Source organism: Gossypium arboreum, chromosome 1, assembly GCF_025698485.1.
Source record: "Gossypium arboreum isolate Shixiya-1 chromosome 1, ASM2569848v2, whole genome shotgun sequence".
Taxonomy (NCBI): Eukaryota; Viridiplantae; Streptophyta; class Magnoliopsida; order Malvales; family Malvaceae; genus Gossypium; species Gossypium arboreum.
In genome coordinates this window covers 24362775-24372524 of record NC_069070.1, presented here as the reverse complement: position 1 = coordinate 24372524, position 9750 = coordinate 24362775, and the positions used below count along the sequence as shown (strand labels likewise).

General features: G+C 34.5%; 1 non-coding gene across 1 annotated transcript; it reads left to right on the top strand.

Moving 5' to 3' along the window:
• Positions 1-205: 205 nt before the first annotated feature.
• On the top strand, positions 206-312 carry LOC128282341 (small nucleolar RNA R71). The gene has a single exon (XR_008272595.1). It is a non-coding gene; the product is annotated as a small nucleolar RNA R71 (small nucleolar RNA).
• Positions 313-9750: the final 9438 nt, after the last annotated feature.

The following is a 9750-nucleotide window of genomic DNA, read 5'->3' as shown; positions in this document are numbered from 1 at the left end:
ATCGACGTTATAAACGCCGGCTGTTTTCGTTGGCTTTGTCTTCATGACTTGACACTGATAGTTATTCAGTGACATCTCCTCTATAAACTCATAGGCATCTTCAGATGTTTTATTATTGATGGTTCCGCCAGCAGCTGCGTCAACCATTTGTCGAGTCGAAGGATTCAGGCCATTATGGAACGTTTGAACCTGTAACCAAAGCGGTAACCCATGGTGAGGGCACCTTCTCAAGAGGTCCTTGTATCTTTCCCATACTTCGTAGAGTGTTTCTAAATCCATCTGCACAAAAGAAGAGATATCATTACGTAATTTAGCCGTTTTAGCCGACGAAAAATATTTTAGTAAAAATTTTTCGGTCATTTGTTCCCAAGTAGTAATTGACCCTCATGGAAACTAGTTCAACCACTGTTTAGCTTTGTTTCTTAATGAAAAGGGAAAAAACCGAAGACGTATAGCATTATCAGAGACACCATTGATTTTAAATGTATCGCAGAGTTCTAAGAAGTTTGCTAAGTGAGCATTGGGATCCTCATCCTGCAAACCGTCAAACTGAACAATTGCTGTATCATTTGAATAGTGTTAGGTTTCAGTTCAAAAGTATTTGCAGCTACATCAGGTCTAACTATGCTCAATTCAGTTCCTATTAAAGAAGGTTTAGCATAATCATACATAGTGCATGGAGCAGGATTTTGATGAACCGCAATTACAGGAAGTAGCTGATTGTCTTGGTTTTCAGCCATTTCTTCGGTTGGGGGTTGAGTATCATCTTTTTGCTCGTTCTCTATGTACCTTAAGATTCGCCTTATTTCTCTTTGGTTTCTGCGAACTGTACAATCGATTTCTTCGTCAAAAAGTGGCGGTCCTGACGGGTTTCTTCTAGTCATAAACTATAAAAAAAAACCTTCCAAGAGAAGGAAAACGTAAATTAATAAGTAATAAAAATAAAATTAAATCGCAAGAAAATAAACGGCTAAAGTAATAAAAATTGAGCATTCCTAATATCTTAGTTCCCTGGCAACGGCGCCAAAGACTTGATCGCATGATTTGGTGATAGGTTTTAAGTATTTATAATTAATCGTTCTTGAAACTAACTATTATCGCGATGTAGGCAAGTGTACCTATTGAACAGTAGTATAGTTTTAGCAAGACCGGATTGTCGAACCCAAAGGAACTAAAAGTACTAGTAATGACTGTCTTTTTATTATCTAGCCCAAGAATAAAGATGTTTTTGTTTTAACTAACTAATTATCTAAACTAAGAATTCACAAAGAATGGAATTGGGGAATTGCTTTTAGGAAAACCGATTGAATTAAGACAATACCTAAGGAAAAATCCACCTAGACTTTACTTGTTACTCTGGCTCTGAATCGGACGATTTATTCGTTTAACTTGTTCCGTAGAGATCCCTAAGTTATGTTATTATCCCTATTCAAGACTAATAACGTCTAATCCTTAGATTGAATAATTGAGACCTTTCTCTAATTAACATATTAGGGTTGCATTAACTCGATCTATGGATCTCCTTATTAGGTTTCACCCTAATCCGACAAAATCTTGTCACCCTATGTCTAGGCGCACAATCAACTCTGCTTAATTATGACAAATGTACTCTTAAACAGGGACTAATCCTCCTTTGAATAAGAGCTTATCTTGAATCAGTATCATGGGATATCAAAACAAGAATTAAGAACACATAATTAAGAACAAGTTAAATATTTATCATACAATTCAGAAAATAATAACAAGATTTATCTTAGGTTTCATTCCCCTTAGGTATTTAGGGGTTTTAGTTCATAACTAAATAAGAAAACATCTCAATAATAAAGAATACAAAACATAAAGAAAACCCAAAACTCCTGAAGGGTAAATTGAGGGGAGATCTTCAGTCTTGACGGTGAATCCGGCTTTTGAGATGGATCAATCGGCTTCCTTGGAGTAATTCCTTACTCCCTATTATGTGCATCCTCTTTCTTCCTCCTCTAGGGTGTATTTATAGGCTTTGGAATGCCTAAGAACCCTCAAAATTAGCCTTTTTCGAATTGGACTCAACTTGGGCTCGGCAGGGACACGCCCGTGTGAATCGTGCTTTGAAACTGCCAAATTGACAGGGCTGTGTGGTTTGCCCGTGTGATGAAGTCTAGGCCGTGTTGATTTCGTACTTTGGCCCATTTTTTCCATTTTTGGCTTGTTTCTCATTCCTTTTGCTCTCCTATGCTCTCCTAAGTATAAAACATGAAATTAAAGCATTAGGAGCATCAAATTCACCAATTCTAATAGGAAATCATCCATAAAATGCGTTAATCATGGGGTAAAAATATGTATAAATTATGGTTTATCAGTTTACATCGTGGTTTTGGAAGAAACTACAAGATGCATTAGGTATTAAACTGCATTTTAGCACTTCCTTTCATCCCCGGACAGATGGTCAGTCCGAGCGAATTATTCAGATACTTGAGGATATGTTGAGATGTTGTATTCTAGAGTTCGAAGGTATGTGGGAACGGTATCTATCTCTGATTGAATTTGCATACAATAATAGCTTTCAATCTAGTATCAAAATGGCACCTTATGAAGTTTTGTACGGTCGTAAATGTCGTACACCTTTGTATTGGACTGAGCTCAATGAAAATAAGATACAGAAGGTCGATTTGATCAACACGAGGTCGATTTGATCAAAGAAATCGAACAGAAACTAAAAATGATCTGTGAAAGTTTGAAAGCAGCATCAAATCGTCAGAAATCGTATTCAAACTTGAAACGTAAAGACATAGAGTTTCAGATCGGGGATAAAGTATTTTTAAAAGTCTCACCGTGGAAGAAAATACTCAGATTCGATCATAAAGGCAAATTGAGTCTGAGATTTATTAGACCGTACGAGATTATAGAGAGGATTGGACTGGTTGCGTATAGACTGCTGTTGCCACCTGAGTTAGAAAAGATCCATAATGTATTTCATGTTTTGATGCTTCGACGATATAGATCCAACCCCTTGCATGTGATTAGTCCATCAGAGATTGAGATTCAGTCAGATATGTCGTAGAGGAAGAACCGATTTGTATTCTGGCTCGCAAGATTAAAGAATTATGAAATATGAAAATTTCGTTGGTTAAAGTACTGTGGCATAAACACGGAGTTGAGGAAGCAACGTGAGAGCCAGAAGATGTAATGAGAGAACGTTATCCGAACTTATTCACCGGTAAGATTTTCGAGGACGAAAATCCCTAAGGGGGGAGAGTTGTAACAGTCTGATTTAAACCCTAACCGGAATGGTGGTTTTGGGACCATGAATTTGAGTTAAAAAATATTTAAATATTATTTTCTATTTTTATTATATGTGAATTAGCATGTGTGAAAGTTTCGTAAAAAAATTTGATTGTTTGTGTGCTTAATTAAATAAAAGGGCTTAATCGCATAAAATGCAAACATGATAGTTTCAATCATAAAGGCTGAATTGTTAGTGGCTTTTTAATATGGAGTATTTATGTTGCAAATTTCCCATGATAATATGCATTGGACGGTAGTAGCCTTATAAAATCATGGTTTATTATTTTATTATAAAGGTTATTTAAGTAAAATGGTTATTATAATAAGTTATAATAAAACATAAAAATTAAATAAGCATGCATAATTCTTGTTTTTGCCGAAACTTGAGAAAGAAAGAAAGAGAGAAATATAGCTTTGTGATGTCCGGCCATTAACAAGCTTGATTAAGGTATGTATCTAGCTCGGTTTTTGATCATTTTTACGTTTTTGAGATCGTTGCTTCGAGTATTGCCCAACCCATGCTTGAATTTTTTTATTTTGGTGAACATTTTGAGTTATGCCATTGATGAATAATTGTGTTTTGTGATGTTTGAGGATAAATTATGAAAGATATGTTTTGGATTAATATGTTTTGTATTGAAGTTTTTGATGATTTTGAATTATTAGGACTAAATTGCAAAAATAATAAATTGAAGGACTAAAATGCAAAATAAATGAAATATATGGATTAGTATGAGCATAAGGAAGATTCGGCCTAACTATGATGTGGTGAGATTTTGTGTATTTTGTGTTTTGTGCAATTAGGATTAATTTGTAAAAGTATGTAATATCAGGGGTAAAATGGTAATTTGCCCATTTATCTGTTGTTGGGTTAAATTGAATAAAATTGGGTTTATATGAGGTTATTTTGGAATTATATAGATCAAGAACAAAAGAAATCGAACTTGGATCTGGGAAAAGAAAAAATGATTGAATAGCCGATTTTTAACGTCCGTCGATATCCGAGGTAAGTCTTTAAGCAATTAAACATAGTTTAATTCAAATATATAATGGTTTACTATGATGATTCAAATTTGATAGTTGTATAGTACAATTTCCGAATGTGGTTTAAAATTAAATTAATTTGGTTGAGTTTTATTCGGTTGAGTTAAAACCTCTGAAAGTTGTATAGTATAATAGCCTAGCAGGTTTTATACCGGTGGATTATTTTCAAGTCTATGCTTATCAGATTTCAAGTTGTTATGGAAAGTGAGCAAGTAAAATTGAGCTAAATGACCTTGTATATATATTCGGCCACATAGGTATGTACATATGTGATGTTATATCTAACTTTTATTTTCAACCATATGTGATGATATATTGAATTTGTAAATTTGGCTACATGTGATGTTCTCTCTAACTTGTATATTCGGCCATATGTGATGATATAATGAACTTTGTGTATTCGGGCATACATGTAAGTATTTATGAGATGATTTATTGGACCTTTTATATTCGGTTATATAGGTAAGTATTTACGTGGTGTTATAATTGACCTTGAACATTCAGCCAAGGTAACTTCTTTGTGTTAAAGTATAACATTACAATTCGGCTTGCTTGAAATGTTTGACTTAATCATTTGAGTTGTTTAATTTTCTTAAGGCTTACTGAGCTTATTTAGCTTACTCTGTGTGTTTTTGTTACTTTGTTTTATAGATTTTGGTTGTAAGTTACGAGCTCAGGGATCGTTATCGAAGACATCCACACTATGGTCAACCTTCGGTACTTTTAAAAGTCTATTTTCGAACTTATGGCATGTATAGGCTAATATGTATTTTGTTCAACCTTGGTATGTATAATTTGAGCCATACGAATATGGCTTAACTTCTATGTTTGGATATGGTTATGACTAGTAATGGTTTATTCTGTTTTGATTATAATGTCATATGAAATGAATGAATGGTATTTGTTTGATTGGTGCTATATGTATTGAAATAGGTTGAAAATGATTGGTGGACTTGGTTGTGGTTGATAATTCGGTTATAGTGTGTATAAATTTGAATAAAAATGGTTAGATGATTCGAATTTGGTGTATGTTTAGTCATTTATACACATGAGTTCAGATGTTAAGCTTGTTTAATGTATATTTAGATATGCATGATATAGGATATGTTATATATTGATGAATGAAACTTGGTTTGGTTAATAACAGATTAAAATGTTAATGAGGCATGTGTATGTTCGAATATGCATAGATTAGCTTGGTTCGGTTTGCATGGAAAATGCATGTGTACTTAAAGTAGTTAAATGGTTAAATATATAGGTATGGTTAATTAAGTTAAATAATGATTATCTATTGTGATTGTTTTGTTTAATATGGTTTATAACGAAAGTGTATACGTATATATATATATGATGCTTATGTGGTTGGTATAAATTGTGAAATTTATAATGATTATGTATGTATGTATTTGTTAAGGAATAAATGCCTTGTGATAATATTATTTGGTTAAATATGTGCACGTTTATAATTAAGAAATGTAAAGTTTGATTTTACAATATATTTATAATGCATGTTTAATATGTAATTATTTACATGCTTTACATGTATATATATGAGTATGACCTGTGTTAATTTGAGAATGTTCAGAACTGTACTTATGTTTAGTAATGCCTCGTAACCCTAGTCCGGCAACAGATACGGGTTAGGGGTGTTATATTTTATTAGTATCAGAGCTACGGTTTAGTTGGTTCTAGGACTAACGTAGCGTGTGTGAGTCTAGCTATACATGCCATATTTTATACTGTGATAGTGTGATGACTTCTGACATTTGAAAATATGCTTTCATATAGTAAATGGATCCTGATAGAGATGTAGCTAATGATATTGAGAGCGTAGCGCCTGTTCCCACGCATAGGATAGTGCCAGTTGAATCTCGACCTATTTTGAGTAGGCATGAGGGAAAGGCTAAGTAACCCTTCTATAGACGGTTTGTGAAAGTTTTCTTTATGATTGCAACTCCAATGATGAAGTTGCTGCTAAAAGATGTTAAGTTTGAGTGGTCAGAAAAGTGCCAGAAAAGCTTTGATCAGTTGAAAGCCCTTTTGAACGAAACTCCAGTGCTAGTTTAGCCAGAATCGAGTAAAGAATTTGTTATATTTAGTGATGCATCTTTAAATGGTTTGGGCTGTGTTTTGACGTAGGAAGACAGAGTTATAGCTTATGCCTCGAGACAGTTAAAGCCGCATGAAAAGAACTATCCAACACATGATCTAGAATTGGCAGCTATAGCATTCGCATTGAAGATATGGCATCATTATCTATTTTGGGAGAAATGTCATGTTTATTTCAATCACAATAATCTAAAGTATTTGATGACTCAGAAAGATTTGAATTTGAGACAGCGTTGATGATTGGAATTGCTGAAAGACTATGAACTTGTAATTGACTATTACCCGAGAAAGGCTAATGTTGTTGCTGATGCTTTAAGCCGAAAATCACTGTTTGTTTTGCGTGAAAAGAATGCACATATAGCTAAGTCAGATGATAGTGCGAAAATAGCTATGTTAAAAGCAAGACCGTTATTTATTCAGCAGATTTGTGAAAAAATTGACAATGATTTGATAGTGAAACGGGTTTAATGTGATTCAAATGTGGATTTAGAGTTTTGAGTTAATGTTGATGACTGTGTAAGATTCAAAAACTGAATATGTGTTTCGAGAAATATAGAGTTGATTCAGATGATCTTGAATGAAGCTGTAACACCCCGTACCCGAGACCGTTGCCGGAGTCGAACACAAGGTGCTAACCGACTTAATTCATTTACTCTCACAGTCCATTTAAAAATTTTCCAGACGACTGGCTAACTGCGTCACTGTCACCTTAAAAATCATAACTTGAGTTCCACAACTCAAAAATCAGTTTTGTAATTTTTTCCCGAAACTAGACTCATATATCCATCTACAGATTTTTTTCTAGAATTTTTGGTCAGGCCAATTAGTACAGTTTATTAGTTAAAGTCTCCCCTGTTACAGGGTGCGACTACACTGATCTTCATGCATTACAACTTGGATATCTCCCTGTACAGGGCTTCAATACTGATGCCGTTTATTTCTTTAGAAACTAGACTCAAAAAGGAATCTATAAATATATGGAATGACTTCTAAATATCTCTGGTTAATTTATAATGAATTTCCAAAGTCGGATCAGGGGATCCAGAAACTGTTCTGGCTCTGTCTCACAAAAACTTTAACATCTCGTAGTATACTATTCATATGAACATTTCGTTACTTTCCTATGAAAATAGATTCATCAAGGTTCGATTACATAATTTATTCACTATTTAATTCCATTTCTACTATTTTTAGTGATTTTTCACATCCACATCACTGCTGCTGCCAGCATCTATTTTTAAGGTAAACTTTACCTATTTCATGATCCTCCATGGATCAACTAGAGTTTGTCATACATATACCAAAGTGATCATGAATAACCATTCCCATGGCTAACCGTTACCAACATTTCCATACCTCTCGACGGACAACATACAAAACGATTATAATGCTATGATCAAAGTATATTTAAGCCATTTTCGCATGGCTATCCAAATTTACACAAAACCGAAAGGTACATGACCTACAACAAAAGGGTAGTCCTATACATGCCATTTCAAAGTTCAACCAAAAGTATACCAAAAGAACCAAAATCTATAAAACAGAAAATCAAAGAAACGGAGTAAGCATTAAATGCTTAGTAAATTTTGAGCAAAGAATTTAAGCACATCAGAAGTATAGCATTCATATAACTAAACGGATAATTCCATATATACATATTCTCAAATCATTCCTACTTCACATTCCAACCCTTGTATTCATACATAAGGGATCATCTTAGCCAAATACCGGAAGCTCATTACTCGACTGAGCGAATATTATTCGAAGGGAATCAACTATTCCAATGCACATACGAAACATACCTCATTGTTGGGATTTTACAAGCGTATTAACTGAAATTTTACTGCAAAATTGCTCATTCCCAAATCACGTACCTTCAGCATTTAACCGGATATAGCTACTCGTTCAAACGCCGGGACATAGCCCGGTTATAGTAACTCAGCGTAAATGCCTTGGGACTTAACCCGGATTTAGTAACTCGCATAAATGCCTTGGGACTTAACCGGATTTAGTAACTTCGCACAAATGCCTTGGGCTTAGCCCGGATTAGTAACTTCGCACAAATGCCTTGGATCTTAGTCCGGATATAGTCACTTAGCACAAAGCCTTGGGACTTAGCCGGATATCATTCAATATCCATGCACATTTATCAATAAATCATGACACATCCGTATTTCATTTTCATTAGCAAAGCTCAAACACAAGACACTTATCACACTCGCAATTTCGGCTCATTAGCCACATACAAAGAGCATGATCTAATCAAATCATAATCTAAGTTCCGTTACTCAAAAACTTACCTCGGATGTGGTCGAACGATTTCGGCGGCTATTCGATAACTTTGTCCTTTCCCTTATCCAACTGTGGTCCTCTAAGCTCTTGAGCTATTTCAAACAAATTTAACTTATTAAAGTCTCATTATGCTAGCTTATGGCCGAATATGACAAGGAGTTTAATAGGTCATATGGCCACCCTTTAGCTCAAATACACAATGGTCATGCGCATTTTTAATCACATTAAGCAATTTAACACAATTCATTTGAACATCAAAAGAGAACCTCAAGGCACTTAGCCCATATATACATTAGACATTAAAGTCCCATATGTACGAAATCACGAATCGAATTCAACATATTAGCTAATATTCCCCTTAGCCGAATTTTCTAAGTCAAGATAAAGCCATCAATATGCTTACCTATGCCCGAACATACACATCAACTTATGTACTCATTCATGTGGCCGAACATACACAGCTATGCTAAGGCCGATTGCAACACTTAATACATTCTACAAGTATGGTCACTCGTATTGACTAAACACCATTTTGTTTCAAGTTCAAAACTTGGCTAATACACATATATATACACTATTAAAGCATCCTCTCCCTTTTCATCAATTCAACACATGCATTACTCATTAATATACAAAATTATATTCGGCCTTAGCACACAACTTGCTAGCCGATTCTTCTCTATCTAGCAACTAATGCACATATGTGCTCATTTGTTAGACTCTACTTCATCTAACAACAACCATATTTCCCTTCTACTTCCTACCATGGCCGAATGCATCACAACACCATACCATTTCAATTTTGGTCATGGTTAAACAAAGAACTTAATATCTCACCCAAAATTCTAAAAGAAGACTCAAGAGTCATCAATCCACCATCACATGCATCATTACAAAGCTTCATTTTTAGCATGTAAATGACATCAACACCAATCCACCTTAGCCGAATACCATCTCCATGACATAGCAAAGATTTGAACCATGGGCTAGCTAGAACTCAAACTAACAAATAAAAACATGCATGAATCTCATGGACAACTT